General features: G+C 34.0%; 1 protein-coding gene across 4 annotated transcripts in view; it reads left to right on the forward strand.

The window, feature by feature from the left end:
• The window catches only part of LOC149080449 (sn-1-specific diacylglycerol lipase ABHD11-like), a 151,528-nt gene that overhangs the window by 30,949 nt on the left and 93,198 nt on the right, over positions 1-27,381 (forward strand). The gene's annotated exons all lie outside the window — the stretch shown is intronic.

Genomic DNA, 27,381 nt, shown 5'->3' on the forward strand with positions numbered 1-27,381 from the left:
TCAGCTTGCTGAATGACAGAATGTATATGTATCCGTTTACAATCATACTTATGGCTTTTTCTGGTGATAAAATTCGTAAAAATATTAATTTCAGTGACGTCTTTTGCTACCTAAAAAATTGAAATCCTATTGACAGAAACAAAATTTTTTACCAAGTTTCTGGGTTTGTGTCGACATGAAAATGCTGTGTAATTGATGTTGTGCATTTAATAAATTAAATATTTTAACATTAAATGTATAGGATTGAGAATTTATTATTCGCAAACGCGGACTCATGTAAAATTACTTTTTGTTCAGATTTTTTTTTAATTGAATATTTGTTTTTCATCTCGTTGAAAAAGGATAGAAATCAACATTTACATTTTAACATTGGAAAAGGGTAGAATTTTTTCTTGTTTTTATTTTCCATTCTAAAGTTTAAGTGTTTGCATGTGTTTCTTTAGTGCCTGTCAAGCTAGAACAGTGTTGACAACTTAGTTATTTTCCAAGTATGCCTGGCATTTTACTTAGTCATTTGGATGGAAAAAATACCCATCTAGTTGCTAGTTGTTTGTTTAGCCCTTTTCAAAAAATTTCCTGTACATACTAGTAGTCTATTATTAAATCATGTGAAAATACAGGAATGTTCCGGGAAGTACGAGACGTATGGTCATCCAAATAATGATTGAAATTAATTCTGGTTGTTTAAGTCTGGTTTCTTGTTGTTTTCGATGAAGCGATGAATCTCTTTTTTGAAAAATGTTAGTTTTCGATTTAATTGAAATATGAATTATATCTTCTCACTGTTTTCAACACTGAGCTAGAACATGGGTGGAGATATGGGACATTGGGGGGGGGGGCATTACCCCTCCAACATTAAAGGTGGAGTCATCTGATCTAATGTATATGTGTATATATGAATTGAAATCATCCTCATCATCATGCCCCCCCCCAGACTTTCAAGTCTATCTCCACCTGTGAGCTAGAATTAAGCACTAAGCTTGTCATCAATCTCAAATGCTTTGTGTAGTCGGCTCATGTCAGACCCTCCTCCCCCACACGCACACATGGAGGATGGACTTGGCTCCAGCCCAAAGGCCCAGGATGAATGTTACTACAGTATAAAATCTCGATATAACGATACTCTGGGGACCAAGAAAAAATATTGTTAAAAAAGGATTATCGCTATATCGAGAAACAGCTGTTTAACATTAGAGTATAGGCATTTCCAAACCAGACAAAAAAATATTGTTATATAGATTTATTGTTATATTGTGTAATCATTGTAGTGTGGTTTCACTTTTATAGAAAATTACTGTAGAGGGTCGGTGAAATATCTTGACCTAGTTGCGTGCCAATTTGAATATGTGTATATTTTACTGTAAATATGATTGGTATAATCTGTTGATTATACACATAACTGCCGGTTATTATGCATAATCACTGACCAGTTTGATTAATTTTGTTCATGTGTTGCAAATTTTTCATATTTACCAGTGATTACGTATTTATCCAAGTTGAATTGGTAAGCATTACAAAAACCGTTAATGAAATACTCAAATTTACCAGAATCGTGCTTAAACCTCAGTTTATGATTATGAAATTGGATTGATAATGCTGGTTTGGTTTGCACTTGATTTACACGTGAAGAAAGTTAACATTGCAATATATACGTATAATAATTTTTATTTTTTAACGTTTCACATCTATTTTCATTAAATGAAATTTTTATGGCAAAATAAGTGGATCACGTACAAGAGATGAGAGGTGATGAATTATGCATAGTTGCCGGCATAGGAGGATAAAGGTCGGTTGAGGCCCCGGGAGTAGAAGAAAATATTGGGCTCCTCACACGTGCATAGTTGCCGGCATAGGAGGATAAAGGTCGGTTGAGGCCCCGGGAGTAGAAGAAAATATTGGGCTCCTCGCACACACACAAATTAGAAAAAGCTGTAAAGTTGGAATTTTTCGTTGTCCTTCAGAAGTTTGAGCCCAGGGCGCCCGCCATTAAATCTGCCCCTGATCGCATGATGACATTATCGTACATATATATTTCTGTAGTTTGATCGTAATGAAGAAAAAATATTTCAATTTGAGAAAATTTATTCAAAAATTCTCATTTGAATACTTTTATCTTATTATGTGGCAACCTTTGTTATAAATTGTCTATTCTAGGCCAGAGGTTCCTAACATTTTACAACATGCTGGACTAACCAAACCCCCCAAGCATGGATATTTCTCATAATACATAAGAAAAATTGCACATTTTTAATGCAGGGAAACCTCACCCCCTCAAAAAAAAAAAAAACTCTGACAAAACACTAGAGTTCCATGGAACACTGAATGGAAAGCTATGGTAATTTCTAGAGTGTTTCAAACTTTACTGTTGGTCATTTCTAGAACTTTTGAAACTTTTTACCACTGCATTGAAAATTTGCACACACCTTCTCTGTGATTCAGAAATTTTCTTTGCCTCTCCAAGCATACCTTGATGTATATATTTTTGTTTTGAATCAATGCCAGCAAAATGTGTCATTACCCCTACTGTGCATAATTTTGATTGCAGCTCGCTCTGTAAACTTCTGATAGATTTCTTGCTATGGTTTTTTATAAGTTTGTACATCTCCGCCTTCCCTGTTTTGCATATGTTATGCACACACAATGTTTGTTCCCTTTTTTTTCTCTACTATATTATATCAATATTTAAGTCAATTGGAATTTACTCAACTGGCTGCACCTGGGCCATCTTAAGAGCATCATGGACTACCAGGTTAACTGATTTTTTTGAGGCTCTACCTAGAAGTTTTCAGTTCAAATTTTAATCAGTTATCATTTTTGTGAGAGCCCCTCTTCTCTTAAAGTCCCCAGGTAGGCCCATGCTTTAAGACGGACCGTGGCTGCACTGGGCCATATCCTTTGTGGCATGTAGCTTATATAGCCATGATGACTGAAATTAGTTTGTTCTGTTCTACTGATAGTAAATCGTGAAAATAGTTTTTTTTTTAATTCTTTGGATATCAATATGAAATAAATGTAATAATTTTGATTATATTGTTAATTTTATTAATTAATAGCATTAATAGAGTATTAATTAATAAACAATCAATTAAGCAACATTAACAGATTTATAATTAATTAATGAGTTTAATAATTAATAATTTTATTGGTTATATTTTAATTAATAATGAATAAAATATTCATTAAATTATTTAACATTTTTATTAATTAATAATTTTATTAAAATTTTTCATTTTCACCTGCTATGTCGTTTGTATGAACACACATGCTTATTCTGTTTCTAGTGCCCCACTAGTTTAAATTTCTTATAAAATGGCCTGATTTGAATTGCTTATTTTTCATCATTGGGATGGGTATGTTTGGCCCTTACTGGGTGGCTTATGTACAGGGTGTTTCTAAACTAATACAATAAACTTCTCTATGTTCCTAAACTAATACAATAAACTTCTCTAGGGTTGGTGAAACACACAAAATAAACATTTTTGCCCCTAAAAAGTATGGTTTAGCAGTTGGCTGCTAGATGGCACTTTTGATTTCAGCGCAAACTCTTGATTCAATGCAGGTTTGAAAAGGGGAGAGCCACAAAGCATTTTAAAAATGCTTTAACAAAGACAAAAATATAACTATTTGACATGACAAAATAATACAGTAAGATTGGCATAAATAGAAGATTTATACAGGGGGTGAACTATCTCTGCGGTCCTTAAGAACTACATATCCATATTAACTGCCAGTCGGAGGACTGAAGTGTAGGACCACTTCAACCACCAACAGTTGAGAGGAACAATGAACTACCAGGTCATATGAGGTGAAATCAGCGTTCTCCCGACTTTCTATCAATTATATCAATTTGGCTAATCAGATGGAAAAAGTTGTAGCCAAATGAGGCAGAACCTTAGTCAAATTGATGCGTCTCATATAAAATGCAGATTCCAAAACAACTTATATCAAGTTCAATATCGAAAAACAAATCAAAATGCAAATCATGTACAAATAAAATTTTTTAAATATAAAATATTACTGTGCAAAAAAATATTTTAATTCTGAAGAATTTGTCGGAATTTTTTTGCTCCCCATAAGAGTCAAAAGCATTTTCGAAATTGAATTGTTGCCAGCTGGGACCATGAACAGAAATACTGTTTGTATTTTTATTCTGTTCTGCAATGGTGTTTAATTGAGGTTCATGATACTGAGAGAAGGACTATCGTCGGGTGAAGGGTTCAAACAATAGGTAGTCTTTTGCATGTAGGCTCTTAGGGGGTACGGTCAACTAGTCATGCTAGAAGATAAGGTTTGTCGCCCCTGTCAGCCCTCCTCTGGAACCGTACCGAAAGTAGTTGAACATTGTTTGCGAGTGGTCAACAAAAATTTCACTTCAGATTTTTGCACATGCGTCAAATGGCTAATTTGACTATCAAAAGACCAAATGAACACGATTTGGCAAATTTGATCTTTTATTTTTATTCGCCAAATGAAATATTTTGTCACAATTTGGTGCAATAGCGATCGGCAGCAAGAACCCTGTGTGAAATAGTAGTTAGAGGAGGAGAAAATTTTCGATTTCGAGAGTAGCAACTATACCACTAATTAATTATTTAAAAATTGTTTTGCTGCTGTGGTGGTGGCAAAGATATCACATTTAAAGACTGTAAACAAATTTTTAGAGGGATTTTCTTTTTTGCTATAAATTTTTGTCATTCGTGCTTTGCAATTCATTATTTTTTTTACGCTAATGTTGCTTGCTAGTTTACTTATTTTGTTAACGTGTGAAGTTTTGAGAACGGAGCATTTTATATTTTTTGAACTTTTTTTTACCTTATCCGAGCTCTTCTGCCCCAACTTGAAATCTTTCCAAGCTCCTATGCTTTTGGATACTTGAAGAAATGAGTATCTGGACCCCCAGTTGCACAAAAGTGGGTCTCATACTGATGAAACCAAAATTTGGAAAAGAAAATGTTTCATTTCACAACAAAATATAAGATTCTCAATTAAGGTGGCTAGAACTGCTGCAGACCCCAGAGCATCTCTTCACCCAACGGCACTGCTGTGTACTATTTTTAATATTGAGTGTCACTTAAAGATTAATTTGTTAAATGATATTGTTTTGAATATCAATTTTTTTGCTTTCGAATGATGAAAGAGTGAACTGAATTTCAAAATAATGCAACTAAATTTTAAAATAATGGTAATTTCTAATTAATAATTAGCTGCTTTGCATCTTATTGTAGCTTTGTCACAATTATTCATTCCATGTTTATTAGAAATCGCAGCATTTCCAAAATAGAATAAATTTTCTGGGACTCGTTAATTTTCATCTGTATTTTCAAATGTTGATCTACCTGAAATTAGAATGAGAGAAGTGAAAAAACCTCTTTTATTATGCTTATCAATCTTGCCGCTGTGGTGGTCGAGTGGTTATAGTGACGGACTCGCGATGCGAGGATCCGGGTTCAAACCCCACAGTGGTGGTCGGCTGAAGTTGGTTTTCTGTGATTCCCAACTTCAATGTGCGAATGCGAGCCGATCTCCCAGTTAAAAAGTCTCGCCACAGAGAGCAACAGGCCTACAACATTACAAATATTCAATCATTACACTTCACTCACAATTTGAAGTATAGATGGCAGCACTGAAATATCATACACAACACTAGCTACACACTCAGACTGTTAGGTGTACACACTCACTTTGTTCCAGACTCTGCCACGAAGCCGGACTGGAAGAGATCTCGGCAACGGGATAAGTTCGGTGGCAGAGCCCCTGGCGTTCATTCATTCATGTTTATCAATCTTTAAATAAGCTGTACATTTGTTTTGGATTATAACAGTCTTTAGTTGTATAAGCAAGGATTGACAAACCACTAAAAAATCTAGGGACCAGAAAAAATTTTTAAGAGCCGAAAAAAAATTTTCAAAGAAAAAATGTTCTCTCACACAAAATAATATTTCTTTAAACTTTTCCAGGACATAGCAGCCCCTTCCATGTTGATAGATGCATTACTATTGTTCCTGATTATGTCTTTCACGAGTGCTCGAGATGGCAAAGTATGAAGCAATTTGAAGGACCACACAGATTTATTTCACAGAACAGAGATTTACACGTATCTACAAGCAGAAATTCTGATGAAACACGCTAAAACAGAGAGTGGCTTCTTTCACATATACGAGATCTCTTATTGTAAAAACTCAACAAAACTCCTTATAGTTCCACCCTAGTGGTGCTACTATATAAGGAAAAGAAACCTTTCAGAACAATCCCCACGATTCTCACAAGATCTTTATACTTTTCTTGGTGCTATTGCATTGCCAAATCATCGGAGCAGTTGCCAGACTTGCCAAGTTTGTCGTTAATTTGCCGAGATTTACAGGGAAATGTATTAATGGCTATTTACAAAAAAAAATCACAATGAAAAATAAGGACTATTTGCATAATTTTTGCAGCATTCCCCCCCCCCCTTTAAAATTGGTGGTTTTGGTCAATTCAGTCCTCATATTGGCAGGACGCACTTGATCACTCATTATTAGGGTTACCATCCATTCTTTTTGGTGTCATTTCAAGCGTTGTCTTACATTTTAGAAAATTTGTCTTTTTGTCCTTTTTAGGCTTCTGGAATCATTCTCTTTTTCTTTCAGGGATTTTCTTTTCTTTTGAATAAACATATATCTCTTCGGCATTGAATGTTTACGTGTGTGTTGACCCACACATTTATGCATAATGTGTGTAAATCATGTGTAAAAATGTTCCCACACATTTTTACATGCTTTGACAATGCCTTCAAAATTCCCAGACAAATCCAGGTTGCTTGTGAGCTACTTTACTATATCATTAATATTTGTTGTTCTCTTTGTTGACAACTTATCGAGCGAGTTCGAATAATCTTTTTTATAACTACAGCCCAGATTATATGCAAATGCATTTGCACAAATCTTGAACTTTTTCAATATTAATGCACAGAAATGCATAAAATTGAAGAATTCCAGAATAAGTGCATAGTTTCTTCACATTTATTAACATAAGTAACATCCATAGCCCTAGGCATGAACTTGAACTACCAGACAGATACCCACGTTAATATTTTTTACATAATCTCTAACGCAAAGGGTATCTGTTAGAAAAGTAGCAACACCCTTTCCAGCCCATCAAATCCATCCACCCACCCCACCTGATCAAACATGAGAACACTTTTTCAAAGTATATGGGGGCAAAAAAAATATATAGTAACCACAAAATAATGTAAAAATTAAACATTTGTGGAAGCACAATGCAGGTCACAGTCCAAGAAAAAAAAATGGGGGGGGGGCAACACACAGAAATACAAATATGGTAAATGCACAAGAAATGCAAAGATTAAGCATCTATGGTAAGTACAATACACGTCAGTCCAGGTACATATGTATGAAAAGGGTGGGGTGAAACATCAAATATATATGTTATATATCAGTTATGTAACAATGGAAAACATAGAACAATGAAAAAATTAAACATCTGTTGTAAGCGCAATGCACTTCAGTCTGAGAGAAAGAAAAAAAAAAGTGAACACATTTTTACAATTTCAGTGTAGTCATTACATTTGGGGTGTCGATGCAAATCTGGTCATCGATTTAGTCACCATGGTGAAAACAGGAAGATCTTCACTACTCTCATCAGATTCAAAGAGATCATCTTCACTTTTGCTCAGGGCTGTTTGGGTTAAACCCTGTTGGTTTTAACCAAGTGGTTTTTTTAAAAAACCAGTCTAATTTTTTTTTTAAATCATAAAAGTGGCCTAAATATAATTTTTTTCCTTGAAAAATATCATATTAGTTCATTATTAGCCAATATGTTTTATTCTTACCACATTTTATGTTCTTGGAGTATATTCTGATGGTACATCTTTAAATGGTGTAAAATGATATAGTTTTTTTCCAAAAAAAATCTCATAAAAGTGGCCTGAATATAATTTTTTTTTTATATTAAGTGTCTTGGTTGCTCAAAGTTATATATAGAAGCCAAAATTTCTCATTCTTGCCAGATTTTCTAACTATTGGCTACATTCTGATGCTCTATCTTTAGCAAATTCACGAATAAGGATTGCATTACATATCTTGATGTAGTGGTGTATTATCTCACAGGGTTATTTTCGTTTTTTTCTTCACAAAGAAGCAGCAACAGTAGTGACACCATCATGCTAGGGACAGGTGGTCTTATAATCTAATAGAGACCAGCTGCCTCTCTCTCTCTCTAAGGGACACAAATACCAACAGTTACATTACCTCACAGATATTTTCATTTTCTTTTCCAGAAGAAGTAGCACATCTTATATTGTATATCACCCAGTCTTAATATTCAATAGTGTTTTTTTTACTTTCACCACTAAGCCCAGTTAATCAAAGTTCAGTAGTAACAGCTTAATGAAAAATAATCAGCTATATACAGGGTGATTATACAGTCGGATCCCATTAGAACGAATACCGTTATAGTGAAAATCTTGTTGTAACAAAAACTTTTTGAATCCTTCAAATCAATTTGCATAGCAACAATGTATTGTGCAATTCCGGTATAACGAAATGAAAAACCTGTTATAACGAACTCGAAAACACGCGTCCGAAAACAAAAGAATCTATCTCCATCTACTCTTTCAACGTTTTTTAAAACTTTGGCCGAAATTGAAATTGTAAATTCAAACAGTAGTTATAGGATCTCCTAGGAAAAAGATCTAACTTTTGAATTTACAAGATGTGGATGCAGCTGTCTTTACCTGGTTTCAGGACATTCGTTCCCGAAATATGCCAGTTACTGGTACTCATAAGAGAAAAGGTTTTGGAATTCTCACATGCTTTTGGATGCGAAAACTTTCAAGCAAGTGTTGGCTGGCCGAATCGTTTCAAAGATTGGTATATGGTGTGGTAACAAAACAGATTTGCGGGGAAGCAAAATCAGTTGATATGAAAAATGTGAATGAATGGAAAGCTGGTGAAATAGTGAAAGTAATAAAGGCATATGATCCTTCCAATGTATTTAACGCAGACAAAGCCAGAATCTTTTCCCAACTGTTACCTTGTAAAACTTTGACATTTTAAAAAAAAAAGTGCATTGGTGGCAAAAACTCCAAGCAAAACAACCCTTAACTGCTTTGTTTTGCTGCAACATGAACGGAATTGAAAAAAGAAAAGTTATGGTGATTGGAAAATTTGTGAATCCATGGTGCTTGAAGAACGTGGAATCACTGCCTTGTAATTACAAATCAAGTCGAAGGGCTTGGATGACTACAAGAATTTTTAATGAGGGGCTAGTTAAGTTTTTTAAAAAATGAAGCAAAAAATAGAGATCTTGCTTCTTAACGCCAATTACATGGCACACATTGAATCTTTAAAATTAGAGTGCATTCGCATTGAATATGTGTCTCCTAACTGCATGTGTTTTACAACCATTTGACCGCGATGCATAATTAAGGTGGTGAAAGGAAAGTACCGTACGCAACTACTGAGATGTATTCACCAGCTTGATAATAAAGAAATAATAGTAAGGCCTGATGTCAAGCAAGCTATGGATATGATAGCTGGAGCCTGGACGGATATCACTCAGCAAGTCATTTGTAATGGGTAGAAGAAAGCAAATTTAATTGCAGCAGAATTCTGTGAAACACACTGAATAAAGCTGATGATGTCTTCACTTCGGAACCGTTAACTGTCAATGATATCATTCGTATGATACAAGAAAACAATGAACAATCGCTTGCGGACAGCAGTGACAAAGAAGAGCTTTCACTAGAGTATGCTTTGGTACCTACAGCAGCTGAAGCCTTAGCTAGTTTGGAACTCTAATACGATATTTATCAGATCCTTCCAGACCATTTCTTTGAGCATGTGTATACTTTAGAGCAGCGGTTCTCAACCTTTTATGACTCACGGAGCTCTTTTTAATAAATTCTATGGCGGATCCCGTAGGCCCATTTTTAACTATTCATTAAAGTTACTGATTTATTTTTAATATTTAAAAATATTTATAATTTTTTTAAATTTTTGTTTTTTTTTCCTAAAGTGGCCACAGATCCCCTGGAGAGTGCACAAGGAGCCCCGGTTCAGAACCACTGCTTTAGAGGAATTTGTTTTCCTCGGCCTCCGCTATACTTATGTAAAAGAAATACATTAATTACAGATTATTTGCCTCTAAAATTTTAATTAAATAAATGCAAAAAATTTCAATGCTTAATTGATTTGAGTTGCTTTGTGTTATTTTTAAAATTCAACTTCATTCTTTTTATTATCTAGAACATAGAAGCAATAGAGACCTTAGAATCAAATTCTGCTACAATTAATTTTTTTTGTTCATGTTAAAATCAGAAATTCCTTTATAACAAAGTGATTTCTTCAGTTTCTTGGAGTTCGTTATAACAGGATTCGACTGTAATTAGAGTTTTGATTCCAAAACTGTACAATAAGAGGTACTGGTCAGAATGATTTGAAAATTGCAAGCAGATGATGTGCTGTACTTGGCCAGCAGTATGATCTATATTTTGTGCAACCACATCATTTCGACTGTTCAACAGCATCAGTGTGTGGATAGCACAACTTTTATCAAGATGCACATCACAATACCTGCGAAGCAGCTGTTGAAGACCCATTTTGACAATAACAGGATGGCACGATGCTGGGATACCTGGCCGGCCGTCAGTTCACCTGACCTTAACCCTTGCAACTTCTGATTGGGGAGATATCTCAAAATCTCATGAATAGAGGTTGCATTGCAAAACATTGGTGATGTGCAAGCACATCCACATCATGACCATGACAGCAGGGTTTAAGCTAGATAAAAAATTACTTTCGCAAAAAAGCGAAAATGGGGAAAAAAGCTTTAGCAAAATGCTACAATGCTAATGTAATGATTGATGGTTGGATGTCTACTTGTTCCGTACCTCCTGTATGCATTTTTGTGAAAGTGGCTACCACTTCTTTTGCATTCTAAGATTTTCTTTCACATTTTGTGAAAAATGCGACCGTAGCTTAAACCCTGCACGACAGTCTGATCTATTGTTGAACAAGCATTTTTGTGCCTTCACCTCATTACCAGATTACGATGGACAATATATTCCTTGAGTATGTTGTAGTTATTTTTTCAATTACTTTATTTTTTTTTTTTTGTGTGATGTTTCCATGAATTATGAAATTGTGCAATACTAAGTTCTACTATCATTTGCCTTGAATGGCCATCGTTCCCATTCTGCAAGCAAATTTTGTGTTCACTGAGTACAGTGTCGTTAATTTTCTATTAAGTATTTTTTCCCCTGACATATAAAATTCCATTGCTTCAGGAATATTCGTGTAAATTTTCAAGTCATTCTGACAATGGCTCTTCTACAGTGTTTTAAATTGGAACTTGAGTTATACAACTTTGTATATAATCACCCTGATTATATACAAAGTTGTTAAAGTGATTATACAAGTTGTATATAATCACCCTGTATATCGTAAATCATCGCTAATTAATCTGCATTATTTATGCTTCATTAAGTACATTATATTCACCTAATTTTTATCACAGGTTCTGTAAAATACCTTCTTAATCAAGTATAATAAAAGTAACTGGAGAAAACACCCCTTTATAATATATTATATGGTTAATAGTAAGATTAACAATTTTCAAACACAGTAATTTATTGAGTTCAGCAAAAAAATAATTAAATTGCAAAAGTTGGTTTTTATTAAAATGTAAAATATTTCTAGATTAATTAATATAGGAATAGTGTTAATTGCATTATTAAGCATTTTATTTTAATTAATTATTAAAAGTTTAAATTATTTTTCAGAAATTTTATTGTTTTTAATGTTAATGTTTCTTAAACCAAAAAAATCTGGTTTTTTTTACCAACCCTGCTTTTGCTGTGCAGTAAAGACAGATTTTCCTCTAGAAAGTTGATAAGCTTAATAATGTCGGCCCAGTTTTTTTCGTTTTTATTACTTGGCATTTCCAGACGTGAAGGTTTTTTAGATTAATCGGGGGCTGATGGTAGGATGCAGTACTAGGGCAAGACCAAATATAGTGAGGAAATGTACCGATTTCCCCACAAGCACATAATTTATTTTTAGATATTTTAAATCTCCTTAGGTAATACAGAACGACCATGCTCACTATATAGGATTGTCCTTTCTATAATCAATGGTTGGTTGAAGGTTTTGTTCTTATTTATGATTTGGAAGACCTTTCTTTCCCATTGTTCATCATCAATCCATCTAGACTGCCAAGTTTCTTTCGCTACACAAAGTATCTTGTGTTTGGCATGAGACGAGGGAGGAGAAACATCAGAGTTCATATTATCTGATGAAGTAGCTGTTTTAGCAAGTGAGTCTGCTAATTCATTCCCTTTCTTGATTACCCACCTGAGCCCTGGTCCATGAGATGAAAGTGTTGGGCTTGTCAATTAGATTTGCTCTGATTTGTCGTACGAGTTGGGTGGGAAAAAAATTATTTCTAAGAGCGAGAATACTATAAAGACTGTCGGATATAACCTGAATAGGTTCACTCTCATGCAGTATATGGAGAATGGCCTGATGAATAGCATGCAATTCTGCCTGGAAAACAGAGTTGAAGTCTTGGAGCCGTTGTGACCATTCATGTATGATGACGTTGTTGCGAAAGATGACAGAAGCTGAAGCAACTCCATTAGAGGTTTTTGAGCCATCCGTATATATTTTGATGGCAGTTGGAATGCCTTTTTCTTCAGTGATGAGCTGATTATCTTGAACATCTATGGCTGGATGATGAGGCCATGAGGTTATTTTTTCTTTGTATGCTGATGCTAGTAGACTGAAATCGTTACATATAACATTGTGTGTTAATAGGAGGAGTCGGCTTCTTTTCGATATAACTTCAATTTGGAGATCTAAAGATATATTGCCAGTGGAAATTTGTAACACATTAGGGTCATTCCACGTGACCAACGTAACATTCACAGCCGAAATGAGCTCTGTTTTTTGCTTGTAAATAATGGAATTTTATAAAAAGGTAGTTTTAAAAGTTATAAAACTTGTGCACCACCGCAGGGAATGGTATAAAAATTGTTGAATGCATAATTTTTACTCAATCTATTAATTTTTTTTCATAAATAGTGGCTGTGACCAATGTAACAGCTTTCATACCCCCTTAAAAAAATACTTCATTTCTTTTAGCAATTCCTCTGAATCTACATGTTTTCAAGTCCCCAATTTCTTCACATTATAGCTTTCAAATGTTGAGTTTAATTTAATATACCTGCCAAAGCATCAAATTAAATAACTTTTTTTTTTTTTTAAATTATTTGTGCTCAAGTGCGTGTGACCAACGTAACTTGCGAAATTGTAATATAAAAAACACATGTAAGCAGAGTAAATGGAAGCCAAATTCTTTTTATTTGCAAAGTATTGCTTATAAATTGATGTTTTCTGCGAATGGAATTAGGTCTCCAGTGTTTGTGTACATGTTTACACGCATGTTGGCAACTTTACATACCGAATGGGCAGATTTAATTCCATTTAGTGGATTCGTACCCCTAAACAGTTTTTCCATTTCTGCCATCTTATCAATGACATCTGTGGATATATATATGCATTTGATGTTCAGGCTACTTTGGTCCACTTCTTTGAAGAATTCACTTGCATCAGCTATGTGAGTTTTACCTTGCAAGACCTTTTTCCAAACATGGCGCTTCAGGACTGCCCCAATGCCATCATGAGGACCTTTTCCATGGTAAGATGCACAAAAGTTCCACTCTGAAATTAAATTTGAACATGACATTGCAGCCATTGAGTAACGATTCTTGAAATGTGCAGCAGCACCATCGCTCCAAATTGTAGCCTTTCTTACTGAAACATTGGTGTTTTTTTGAAAATCCGCTATCAAATATTCATTAAAAATCTTAACTTCATAGGATGTATGTTTTTTTGTGTCGGATATAATTGCATATGACTTTTTTTCTAAATCATCTAGTTGTTTTCTGTAATATATTACAGCAGTATATATGGTTACAGTTGGGTCCTTGTCACTTTTCCAGTGAGCTGCCATCACTTCATTTTGGTGTTTTATTTGATAGTTTTGAGCAAAATCTGTTTGGAGTAGGATCTCATTTGGCAGCAAATTATCTTTCTGCTTCCTCAGTTCCACTGCTTGACGAGTTATGTTGTAGACATGTTCTGCAATTTTCATAGTCTGTTTTGCTAACTCTGAAGTAAACAAACTAGGGGTGAATTTTTTTTCTTCTAACTTACGTCCATTCCACTGCTGCACACACACACCCTCAGGTTTAACTTCCACAGAGTTAGAAATTGCCTCAAAAAACTGTGGTGAACATGTTACACATTCTGCTTTCATGCAATCAGCAGACTTCGTATCACATACGATCATAGCCAAAAGATCATTCACAGATTTAATAGTGGAATTTCCCCATGCACATGAATGTATCAGAAAAGATATGTTTTCACAATAAGGGCAACAAAAAACTTCTTGATCTTTAGAACTGACGGTATTTACTTCCACTGGTCTGAATTGACAAAATTTAGAAAAACCTATTGAAGCATCAGGATTTTCAGCTTTGAATAATTCGTATACCACCTTCAAATTGAACATTAGAAGACGTCTTGCCAACATCCTTTTATCCTTAGTTAAGGGGGTCTCTAACTGATTTTACATCTTTTTTTCCCGGAAGCTGACTAGAAATATCATCTCTACGATAAAATTCTTCAACCTTACTTTTAATTTCAGCTGATATTCCTTTCTTACCATTTTCTATTATATTCTTAACAGAAATTGGAATCCCTAAATCAGTAGCCATTTTTTTAACAAGTGCAACTTTTTTTCTTGGACTATGGGGTAGTGTACTTTTGGTTTTTTGGAGAGCTTTTCCAAAGCTCTGAGGACTTCCGAAAGGATTTTCTTTGGGTATCTGTAAAGATAACTCTAACTTTCTTTTTTGATGCATTTTTTGCATTCTCAATTTCGATGCATGGCGTTCTTTCTCTATCTATTTTGCATTGTTTTTTCTCTTTAGTCGCATTAACTTCATATCAACTCTAGCCCTTTCTCTTTCTTCATCTTTTTGCTCTGTGGTTTGGTTAGCACGACTTTTCCTTTTTCTTATTTTAGCACTCGTTGGCGCCATTTTTTTTCCTTAAAAAAAGCAAAAAAATAATTTTCTCAGCTGTGCATCATATTATAACTTAAAACATAACTTAAAATTAAAAGATAAAATTTTAAATAAATGAAAAATAATGTGAACATAGAAATTCATAAAAGTAAAACTTTATTCAGTTACGTTGGTCACACAAATATTGTTCGTTAGTCATAGCTTTAGAAATCTGAATAATTTTACTAAAATTTTTTTTAAATATTTTTTCAGTAGACCAGAGCTTAGAAAAAGAGAAAATGAAAACGAAAATTTCTATTCATAAAATTGATCGACTCAGAAACAAAAAACATAATTTTTGTGACCAACGTAACATGTAAAACAACAAAGAGAAATAAAATAAGATAAAATACATACCTTTAGTATTCTTCAAAGCCAGTAATGAATTATAGTTTATTTTTGTCTACTGCTGAAAATAAGACAATATTCAAGATAATTTTTTTTTTAATATTCACAAAAATGACTGATTCTACAGCATCAAATTCAAGATGGAAATCCCATAAACTACAACAATGTGCATTTCAAGTGTGAACTGTTGCCAGATTCAAAGTATTTCTAATCTGTTGCCAGATTTTGATACTAGAATATGTGTGAAATAAAATGGTATGCCACATTCAAGGATTTCTTAAACTTTTTTTTTTCATTTTTTACTTCATTGCCGTGGAATGACCCATTAGTTGGCGTAGTATTAAATGCACCCATTACAAAAAGTAAGTATTGCCTTTGAGCGGTCAGCATCTTGCGTTTCATTCTGCAGGTGGGGTTTGCAAACCAAATACTCGATCCATAGGATAATTGGGGGATGATGGTTTGATAATAATTATTTCTGAATAGCCTGTTAATACCCCACTTGTTGCCCCCAATCCTATAGAAAGACTGGAGTGTTTTATGAGCTTTAACACTAGAACCGCGGACTGGGTCAAATTGCCTGGCCCAAACTGTGAAAAGACAATTTTATAGAGAAAACAGGAATTTATTTTTGGTTCCTGGCTTTTTCCCTACTCTTATTTAATGTTGTTTAATTGCGTATTCATAATGGAAAATTATATTTGTTTTTTAATATATAATGGGCTTCAAAATTAGCTAAAAAATGATGTAATTCAGTAAAAATAAGATTTAGTATACATTATTTACTATATTCAGTCAAAAAACATTTTTCAGTAATCTCATAATATGACAAAGATGTAAAATAAGCACATCAAGTTAAGTATGAGAAAGTCTATAATATGATTATGTCAAATAAGTATTAAATTCTTACTGATAAGTGGAATTTATGATGAGCAGTTAAGCAATTTTTTTTTTTCATTATTCTTGCACATTCATCGCATGTTGAAGTTGCACATCCATGCAAAAATTAAGTTATGTTTCCATATTTTTATGTTACCTGACACATCAGATCGTTTATTTTTATTTATTACTATTATTATTTTGATCGCTCACGAACAGTTACATGATCAAGAGTGCACAAACGTTTCCTTTTGCGCAAGGGCAGCACGTATGGTGAACGCAGCTTTTCAATAAGATTTTAGACAAACTGCTTTCGGAAAATAGTTCTGGCATTCTGTACTGCTGTATACAAAACACAGGGATATTTTTATAGTAAGATCCAGGATGTTGTAGAAAACATCTGTGATGTCACCTTCACCGAATATTTTCTGGGAATTTGATTGCTACAACTACGATCGTTACACTTTGCTGAATTGTAGTGTCAAATAATTTGTGTGTGCGGAAGCTTTTCGGGGCTACTACTGCCAATATCGACTGCCAGATGAAGTGTGCTGTGTAATGAAAAACTTATATAGTTCTTTCCTTGATAAATTGTCATTGTGGCATTGTTCCATACAACTGTAGTTTCACTATCTTTATTGTGTTAGATAATATTGCTCTTCGATTTCGTCCGGCGTCTCTACTAAGCTCGTATTTTTTGGCTTTTAGCATTTGAGCCAGCTTCAGTGTAGTGCAAAAAAAAGGGTCAGTTGAGGCATTTCTGCCCTTGTTCTCAAATGGCTTGATCAGTTGCATCCCTATGTGCTCTGAAAGAGAGAGATTTGTTGGACGCTGATACTTCCCAAGATTTGGAAATCCATTCAAAACGTATTTGGTGCAGGCCAGAATTTTATTTTTTTTTTGTGACATTGTTTACGTACAGAAATTTCATCTACACGTTTTTTCTAGAGTTAGACTTTTACTCCCTCAAAATCTTTGAGCCTTGTCAGAATTCCAGGTATTCAAGTTTACAAAGGAAAAAAAAATATTTAGTTCTACTTGCCATTCTTCCATTGAAAGAAGATAATCTGCTCGACAATGGATTTGACCTTGAAAGACCTTTTTTCTTCACTATCTTTATTTACAAATACTTTTTAGAAAGGGTAACCACTTACAAGAAAATTCTGCACCCCTTTTTTCCAATAGAATAGTACGTTGGGTCAAAATGACCCAAACCGCGGTTCTAGATATAAGTGCTTATAGCTCTGGATCACGAAATGTGAAGATAATAAAATTTTCGTGAATTAATATTCATATGATATCATGAAAATCACAAAATTTGTTTAGCATCTGCCTGTAAGTTTTCGAGATAAATGAAGTTTGATTTGGGACAAATTGACCCACTCCGCGGTTCTAGTGTTAAGTACTTGTTGGTCAATGTGGTAGATCCAGTTAAATTTTTCGTCAAAATTGATTCCCAGATATTTAAAGTTCCATGTTCTTTTGATGTGTTGGTTATCATGTTGGATTTTCAGGCGTCCTTTCTTTCTATAAGGCCAGAAATATGCAAACTTGTTGGTTTGAAGTTGCAGGTGATCAATTTCAAGCCATTCTCTTTTTTCTTTTAGACATCGGGTTGCAGTTTCATTGATGGATTTTGATGTGTTGCTTGATACTATAAGAATGATATCATCAGCATATGCTTGCAGGCATACATCATCTGGCCAATAATGTTTGAGAAGGTCGTTAATAATAACATTCCAAAAAAATGGACCACTACAGGAGCCCTGAGGGCATCCCTGTTTCTGTGTCTGTTGCAGGCCCTCTATCTGTCATGATAGATATACTTCTTTTTTCCAAAATACTTAAAGTACTTTTAAGTAAATTATCAGGTATTGTTGAGATTGACGATAGCCTATTATATATGAGCTCATGACGAAGATTATCGAATGCTGACTTGATATCGAGGAGGATTACAGCAGAAAATTTTTTATTTTTGTCGTTTCAATTCTTGCATCATGTTGTCTATTGCTTTTTCTGTCGATTTCCCTTTTCTAAATCCAAACTATAGCAGATGGAACCAATTTTGTTTGTTCAAGAAATAATCCATTCTATTCATGAGTATGCGTTCAAATATTTTCGATAATAATGTTATGGGTCTGTAAGAGTCGAGGTCTTCAAGGCTTCCTCCCTTGTTTCAGGAATAATAATAGCATGCCATTTTTGAAAGTTTCCGATGTCCAAGCATTTATTGAACAAGATATAGAATAGAGAAGGGAACCTATACAATGGAGTTTTTTGATGGTTCTGTTACAAATTCCTTCCATACCTGGTGCCTCTCTATTGTTTAACTTGTTAATGATTCCTGTTATCTCCATGTGTGTGATAGTCTTAACTCTTGGAATGTGTGCAGTGGAATGTCAGGGGATTCGAGATTGGTGTTCTGGATGGGATCTGGAAAAATAAGATTTAATTGACATTCAGCTGCTTGCACTTTTTTGGTATCAGTCCAACGTCCGAACGCCTATCCATTCGTACAATCGAACTTGTCTACCGTGACATATGAAGATGCAGTGCATCTTCATTTTCATTATGTGAAGTTAACAGTGGTTTTTTTGTGTTAAAGTAGAATAAATACTTGGAACTTGTATAGTCTTCTCTTTCTTAGTTGCCAAAGTTGTGTCGCTAGTTGTAGAGTTTTTTTCTGGAGTATTTTTTTTTTCTTCTTAACATTATCCGAAGTCTGAGTAGAAGTATCTTTCAAATCATTTTGGGAGCCAATAGCCCATAAATTGACAATTTCCAATAATTTTTCCGCTTTTTTCCGCATTTGAGTTGGAATTTCGAATTTAAACGTCTTGCCTTCACCTGTGGAATGTCTTATGATTATCTCCTGGAAGATGTCTTGGATGTTGAAGACATTATTCTTGTAACGCTCTGTGGCAATGATTTCCATCCAGTCTTGTTCAGAGTACTCGTATGATGTGGAGGCTATGGGATCATTTTTTTTTTCTTTGCTCCCATTAGAATTTGTTAATTTTCTTTTCAATGAGTCAGATTGTTTATCTTTAACAGCAGCTCTATTGGTCTTTTTGTTGACTTTCTTCTTTGTATGTTCACTATTGCCTTTGTCATCTGGATTCTGTTGAGTTTTTGCCCTGTCGGTATTCAGGAACTTTTCAAGACTTTTAAGGTCACAAGTGATAGTGGTGTTCTCTGGATCCTGTTTTTCAGATACATCTCCTGGATTTGCATTTTCCGTTGAGCTATCAATATTATCTTCACCTCCCAGCTTACTTCAATCATTAATGTATTTATCATTATTGTGTGTTTGCAAATGGTGAGATCATGTAGAATTTGGATGGAATGACATCAGTAGGAGTAAAAACAAGTGTCTGAGATCCTAACAACAATCTGATATTCTGTTTCTCTGACTCAATTGTTTGTGCTTCCATTTCTGCTTGCAAAGGTATGTGGTTAGAGACCGATGCCAGGGACAATGACTGTGTATTAGTACCTCCTTCATTACTGAGCTTATATGCATCAGTTAATTCCACATGATTTCTCTTCTCTTCCTTTGACAGCTCTGAGATAATGTCCATGATTAAGTTGATTTCTCCATTGTTGATTTCACCATTCTACTCCACCATGGAGTAGAATGGTGATCATTCCAGAGTCCAACAATACCAGAGAATATATCTGATACAAGAAAACTTGGAGAGTCCAAAAGGTGATCAACATTTTTATCAGTTTGAGCTTCCCCCACCCCAGAAATTTCATCTTGTACCTTCAGTTCAGGGTGTAAAGTAGTCATTTTTTTTTTTTAAATTAACTTCTTCCCCCTTACTTATTTTTTTTCTTTACAATCGAAATATTATCACCACATGCCTGCGGCCACCATGACCTATCATGTTATATTGTGTTTAGTTTTTTTTTTCTTTTCTTTTTACTTTCTGTTCACTCATGTTCTGTCAATTTTTTTAAATTTTTTTTTTATGTTTTTTTTTATATCAAATTGTAAATTGTGATTGCCAGTAAGGGCCATTTGGCTCCTTGGTAATTTTTTTCTCCCCTTTTTTTCTGTATTCCTCATTTCTGACTAATAAATTTAAAAAAAAAAAAAAACATTGAAATTTTGACCATTTGCAAGTGGGTATTTTTGCTCACATATTGTCTCTTATTTAAGAGAGCCTTCTTTTGTCTTGGTTTCAAAGATGGACGATGTAGATGACATTTCAATATGGGAACTATTGGAACAGTCCGTCCATCTTTTATCAAGATATTCCGTCATTGAGTCTTGTATTACCTGTTGTTGCAGATAGGATCTAAGATAATAACTTGATTTCCTCCCCATTTGTACTAATGATGCCTTGTTGTAATTACAATCCAAGTCCAATGGGACATCAAATTCTGTGTGGTTTTTCATAATTGAAGGTGGGTTAAACAATAATAGTTTCAAAAATATACAAAACACTTTTTTCAGAAATTTTTCAAATTTTGCCAATTTATGGAATGTAAAATTGGATGGCAATCAATTTAGCTATATATACATATAAGTTAGTATGCAAATTTTTTGCTTTTCCTCACTACCAAGATATAAATTGTTATATTTAATTTGGTAACTTGCGAAATTGAAAAAAATTATTGAGCTGCAAATACCGCAGAAAATTATAGTATATCAAAGTAATGTATAAATTAATTAAGGACCATTACAAAAGGAACAAATGAAATCGAGCCAATGGTTTCCGATAGTAATGTTGGTGGCAACAATTTTGTACTTTAACTAAGGCAGATCATTAATATAACCACAAATACAAATTTTCCAAAGTATTGCATAGCAGACAATAATTCCAGGGGCAAAAACAAGAGGAACATGCGGCATTGGGCTTCTATTAAGTACAGCAATTTATATTTGTGAGATATAATTTTGAACAACTGGCAGTTTAGCTTTTGTTTACATTTTCAACCATAGAGGTCGTCCATGTTTGTTGTTGCCGAAAAGTTTTATTTTTCTCTTTTGGAAGGGGGACACGGGCACATTCACAGTTACTATGTTGACCGTTATTTTCCAATAATGTTTAATGAAATCTGGAGGCGTATTTATTTATTTTCGCTGAAAGTTTGAAGAGACTCAACCATAGTGTTTTTCCTCTTTCCAATCCCTTTCTTTCAATGCAGACTCAACGGTGACCGTTAAAACCCCCGCCATGGTAACAGAGAAGGCGTGTGCAAATTCTCGATGCTCTGGCAGCCACAGGAGCCCTTTTCAGTATATAATTTCTATGGCGGAGCCCTGTTTGACTCGAGCAGCTTTTTTATGTATATAATTTTTACCGCAGAATCTTGTAGGCCTTTCTTATTTACTTATCTATCAAATTTACTGATTCATTTTATTTTATTCAAGTCTTCTCAGAGCCCCTGAGGGGTGCACAAGGAGCACCGGTTGAGAACCGCTGCTCTATAGTAATTTTTTTCTGCAAAAATGAAACCACACTACAACAATACACAATATAACAACTCTCTATATAACGATATTTTTTGTATGATTTGGAAATGCTTATACTCTAATGTTAAACTGCTGTTTCTCGATATAGTGATAATCCCTCTTCAACGATATTTTTTCTTGGTCCCCAGAGTATCGTTGAATCAAGATTTTACTGTAGTAAAATTCATCCTGGGCCTTTGGGCTGGAGCGTCACCATCATTTTCTCAAGGCCTGGCTACATTTGAGTGGTGTCATCACGTGACGACCGATTCTCTGTGGGAAAAAAAATTTCTTCCTAATACTCGGAACTTTTCTCTAAAGAATATATATATACAATTCTCTCCCCATTCCTCTCACAATTTTCATACTTAAAATTTTTTTCTGATTTGAACTATTTCAATTTCTGATTGGCTGATAATGTATTTTATAAAAAAGGAAAACCAGAAAAATCAATTTAAATGACTCCTGTATTTAGCTTCTGAAAGGATTAAAAATACATAAAAATTCATAAGGTCAAAAATATGCATTTTTCATAATGCAAAATACAAGGACTTGGAAAAAAAAAAATCCACAAAGCAAATGAGTCAACAATCAGAATATTTCCAAAGATTTTATTTGCATAATATAATCACAATATTTAAAAAATTAGAATGTCAATTTTTATTTACATAATATACAAAAAAAACAATGTCACAATGTTTTTTGAACGACAGATCAAAAGCGGCTTCACCTCATAGAAATTCACACTCAGAAAATCAACACAGGTTTATAAGAAAAAAAATTCTTGCGCATTACGCCTTAAGATCAAATTAAAATGAAAGCAGATTAAGCAACTCCCTTAGATACTTTATCAGTTAGTTTCTCCAGATACACTGTTAGGAAACCACAACTTTTGTCAAATAGTAGTTGTTACCCGCGGCTCCACTCACGTGAATTTGGTAATTGGAAAGAACCCCTAAGGGGTTTAATTTTGAGAAATTCATTCTTGGTTAGTCTCCACATTATAAAATAACTACTGACTAACTTGTTCACATAATCGTCATCATTTTACGACTGCTGTTGGTCAACGTTAGCTTTCACTTTGTGACATTTTACCGCACCATTAGGATGAATCTCACATTTTTAAATTCATCAAGGCCATTGGTTTTTCGACAAATTATAGTTTTTTTACAATCTACATTGTTTTGCATTTCACGCCTCATAGTTTTTATCATATACTGTTATTATCCTGACACGACAAGAGGAGGTTTATCTTACTTGTCAATTGGTCATGTGTTCTGCCGCAGTTTGATTAAATTGGTCCTTGTTCCACAAAAATCAAAATCCAATGCGACTACACACCGAATTTCATATTTATAGCTTCAGCAGTTTTGGGTTGGTGATGCTGCTTCATATAGCATTTGCACCCATTTGTGACTGCCTTAGAGGTTGAATTTTGAAAAATCCCTTCTTAGTGAGTCTACATTTTAAAATAAAACTACTGACCAAATTTCATATTTACGTCTTTAGCAGTTTCAGCTTAGTGATGATGAATCTGCCTGTCAGGACATGTTATTTTATGTATAGAGTTCCAAAAACACCTACCACTGCCAAAGTTTTTTTCTATATACTGGGAGTATAAGGTAAGTGACAACCCATTGTAAAGGAGTAAATCATGTCTGAAACACTTTGTATGGGAACCAAAGTAGACATTCCCCAAAAGTCATTGTTGAGCTCAACAAACCAATATTGTCATATAAATATCATATTTGCATAGCCCTGAACTTTTAAAGTAACTTATCGTTTTAAGCCTGAATTGCACTGTAAATGCTTAAGAAAAGTTTTAATAAAAATTGAAAAATACAACCAAGAGAGATCTGTTAAATTGGAGCGAATGTAACCAATAGGTTTTGGCAGTTTTTCTTTTAAAGTTTTGTATAAGATCTTTTATCTAACTTTTATACTGATACTGGCCTAAAGCCAGGATTAAACTATAAAAGTTTCATAAAATTTCATTTATAAAACTTGAAAAATACAACCAATAAGGCATTGGTTGCATTTGCTCGAATGTAACCGATAACCTTATTGCTTGTATTTTTCGTTTTGTTTTGCAATGGTTTAATTCATGCTTTTTCCCAAATTGTACTAACCCATTGATGGTGAACTCGTTAAAAACCTGCAAGACAAGTGTGGCATTTTGTCTTTCAAGATTTGTAGGATTCAGTGCTTTATGAGTTAGCCCATACCTAAATTTGACATATTCACATGTTCCAATTCATGCAGTTTTCTCAACGTTGAAAATGATGCTGTGTCATATTTGATGCAAGTTGGGATACCAACGTTACTTATTGCACTGCATACATTTTCGAAGTTGGAAAAAACATGCATTTCTCAGCATTGTGATGATTTAACCAATTATTTCTAATACACTTGAGTATGTGAATTGGATCTATGATGAAAAAAAAAGGTCTTTGGGAATCTATCGGATGTGGATATGTTATGTTTAATTCAGGTGGACTAGCAAAAAAAGACATGGCCTTCCTATTAATAGAATTGTTGTCACTTACCACTGCCAAAACAGAAAATCCAATTTTTTCTAACTGCAAAATAATTTTTTCACTACTGAGTGCAGCGCATCAGAAGATAATTTTTTTGCGGGGAAGATACGGACACAACATCTTCATAATTAGATAATATGCTTTTTGTCATGAAACATGAGCACTTGTGGCAGCTTCATTGCTACCGATTGCTGTTCCCACAACATTACCTCCCTTATAATCAATGTGTGGTTTAAGATGGATTTCATCCATCATGAGAACTACCGTTTTCTCATGGTCTTTTATAAATTTGTTTTTTTTCCTCTATATACTTCAAAAAACCAGAATTTAGGTGTTCCAAATGAGGACTAGTCTTTAAACTACAGGAGATTCTTCTCAATGTAGTGGGATGAGGAATAATCAAATTTCCAGAATTTCTTAAAAACCTGTATGCATGAGGTGATATTGTGTAAAGAAAGGCTGAAAATATCAACTGAGGTGAATACCTGAACTGTTTCTTTTTCAGTCCTAACAAATCCCAGCGTGGTCCAACCCCTCAGGGTAAAACGCTTATATCCCTCTTGGGACAGAGCGTGGACCATGTCTGGACTTATTATATATTCTAAGTTCTAAAGTCGTAGTTCTAACAGTCCTAACAAATGTATCTGTTTTTTGAGAAACTGAAAAGATTCTGAGAAATTATTTTCCTGCTGATTCTCTCAGCAAGAACTCCAAATTGTTCAAGACAACATTGTTGCTATTGCATGCTTTCTTTTCTTGTAAGAATTGAACAGAATCAAGTACATTTGATAATTGATGAAAGCAGGTAGTGTTTTTACCGGAACACAACAGCGATGTTGTTGCCACTCAAAGTATTTAATTGGACTGAATACAGAAAAACCTTCAACTCTAAGCTATCATTAATAATAACTGAAGCATCTATTAATTGTGCAATGTCACTTACAATATGGGCAAAAATTGTGAGGCCTTGTTTATTTATAACATTCCAATAATCAGATACTTTAAAGTTTTGAAGGCACTCCAAAAACTGAATACGTTGAAAACTTGGTAAAACATTGGTAAAATATATAGAACTAAACAATGATATAAATAAACTTACCCTGGAAGACTTTGTTGCTGTAAAATCTTCCCTAGGAATAGATCTTATTCATTTATTTCATAGTTCTTCGTCCTCAGGGAACTTGAACACAGACACCTGAACATCACTTGTGTCGTAGTTCCCCTTGCATCGGGGGACACAACAATGGGAAGGCATCAATGACAGCAAATATTATACACAGTGAAAAAAAGAGCACATTGATTCAAAAAAATTCTGTTGATTAAAATTAACTATTGTAGTCCGTCAAACTTCACTTTCACTCGAAATTCCAAACTTTGTGCATCAATAAAATGGAAAAGAAAAAAACCGTGAAAGCTAGGACTACTGAAAACTACAGCAAAGAAAGCGCTTGAAAAACGGGGGTGTGTAGTGGTGAGGGGTGTGTCTGTGTTGTCTTCAACTGGTCGGTCTTCCCCTTAGAGGAGAAATAAGGTAGAGTGAAGGAAACCCTATTTTTCTGGTGCAGACAGTAAAGGTCACGTGACTTATAAACAATCTTCCCCTTCCGCTGCCATTTTCCGTGTGTTTACCATAGACTCTTAGAAACGTCGTCTGCTCTCACTCGTTATTTTTGTTAATAATGGTGCTAATGTGCTGTGCTTACACTTCTAATGAGAAGAGTGTGGAGGGGGGGCGAATAACATTTCACAGGTACGTAAAATCGTTCTTTATTTTAATTTTTTCAAATATATATTAGTCATTAAACTTTGCTATGCAAAAGTGCATTAATTAAAACTTGCGTTTTTTGTTAAATAAGGTGCACATTCTTGCTAATTTCTAGATAAATATTGAAATTCAGTTTAACAACTAAATGGTTATAAATATTTCTGCACTTTTGAATAAAAATCTAATTAAATTTTGATCTATTTGTCACTATGTTCCACAAGTATGTTGTTCTTCTTGGCGACCAAATTTTTCGCCAACTACTGCAGCTCGGATGCGTTTTCTCAACTCATTTTTGACAGATTTTTAACCAAATTGCACACAAATTTTGCATATGATTACTGGTTACTTAACGTACCTGAGCTGAAAATTAAATGAATTTTGATTTTTGAAAAATCAAAGTGAATTTCTTTGTGCCTTTTTTTTTGAAATAGAAAAGTGTGATGAAGGTCATACTATTTCCTAAAATGATAATTTCTTGGAGAGGGCAATTTCCCCACCCCCCAGCTTTTACAAAAATTGAAAAAGTAACAGTAAGTGAAAATAAATAAATAAAAAGTTAAAAAAAGTATAAATAATAAAGGTATAATAAAGTACAATAGAGAAATGGAGAAACAAGGTTAAGTATGTACATATATTGGGTATATGATGAACTTCTTGCAAAAATTTGTATGAAAATGACTTGAAAAAATTTTCAAACATAGCCAAATCAAAAATGGTGAAAACTCGTGAACATGTTTCTCTTAACACAAAACTTTGTTTTATGTTTTCATGTTGAGTGACGTGAAACTGATGCTTGTCACTAATTTTACTGTTAACATATTTTGCAGTTGCCAAAAACAAAGAAATACTACCTTGGAGATTTTGGTTCTGATGGTATGAAGTCCCCTGCCCATAAGCTACTGAAGCTTTGAAAATAGCTAACCACAGGATAAGCTAATAATAGCTAAAATTACAATATTGGGCAGAAAAAAAAGAAGAAAGTCAGTCGAGATAAAAGTCAGTTCTCTTCAAGAAATGCTGGAAATCATGAGGAAAAAGTCTTCAATCTCTGCTGCTGCTTCTAATATGTTAGAGGTATGGTTGCATTTTTCATGAGGTTATTCTATATAGACCTACAGTCAATTTTCTATTTGTTTAACTCTGATGACTCAAATACCTGCTTGAGTTGAACTTTTCTTCCTTTAAGCCGAAGTTTTTATTTTGAAATGAATTAAATTCATTATCAGAGTGAAGAACTTAGGTACAGCATATATTTAAGACA

Source organism: Pholcus phalangioides, unplaced genomic scaffold, assembly GCF_987345545.1.
Source record: "Pholcus phalangioides strain wild (caught in Gottingen) unplaced genomic scaffold, Ppha-v1.0 ptg000011l_1, whole genome shotgun sequence".
NCBI classification, from domain to species: domain Eukaryota; kingdom Metazoa; phylum Arthropoda; class Arachnida; order Araneae; family Pholcidae; genus Pholcus; species Pholcus phalangioides.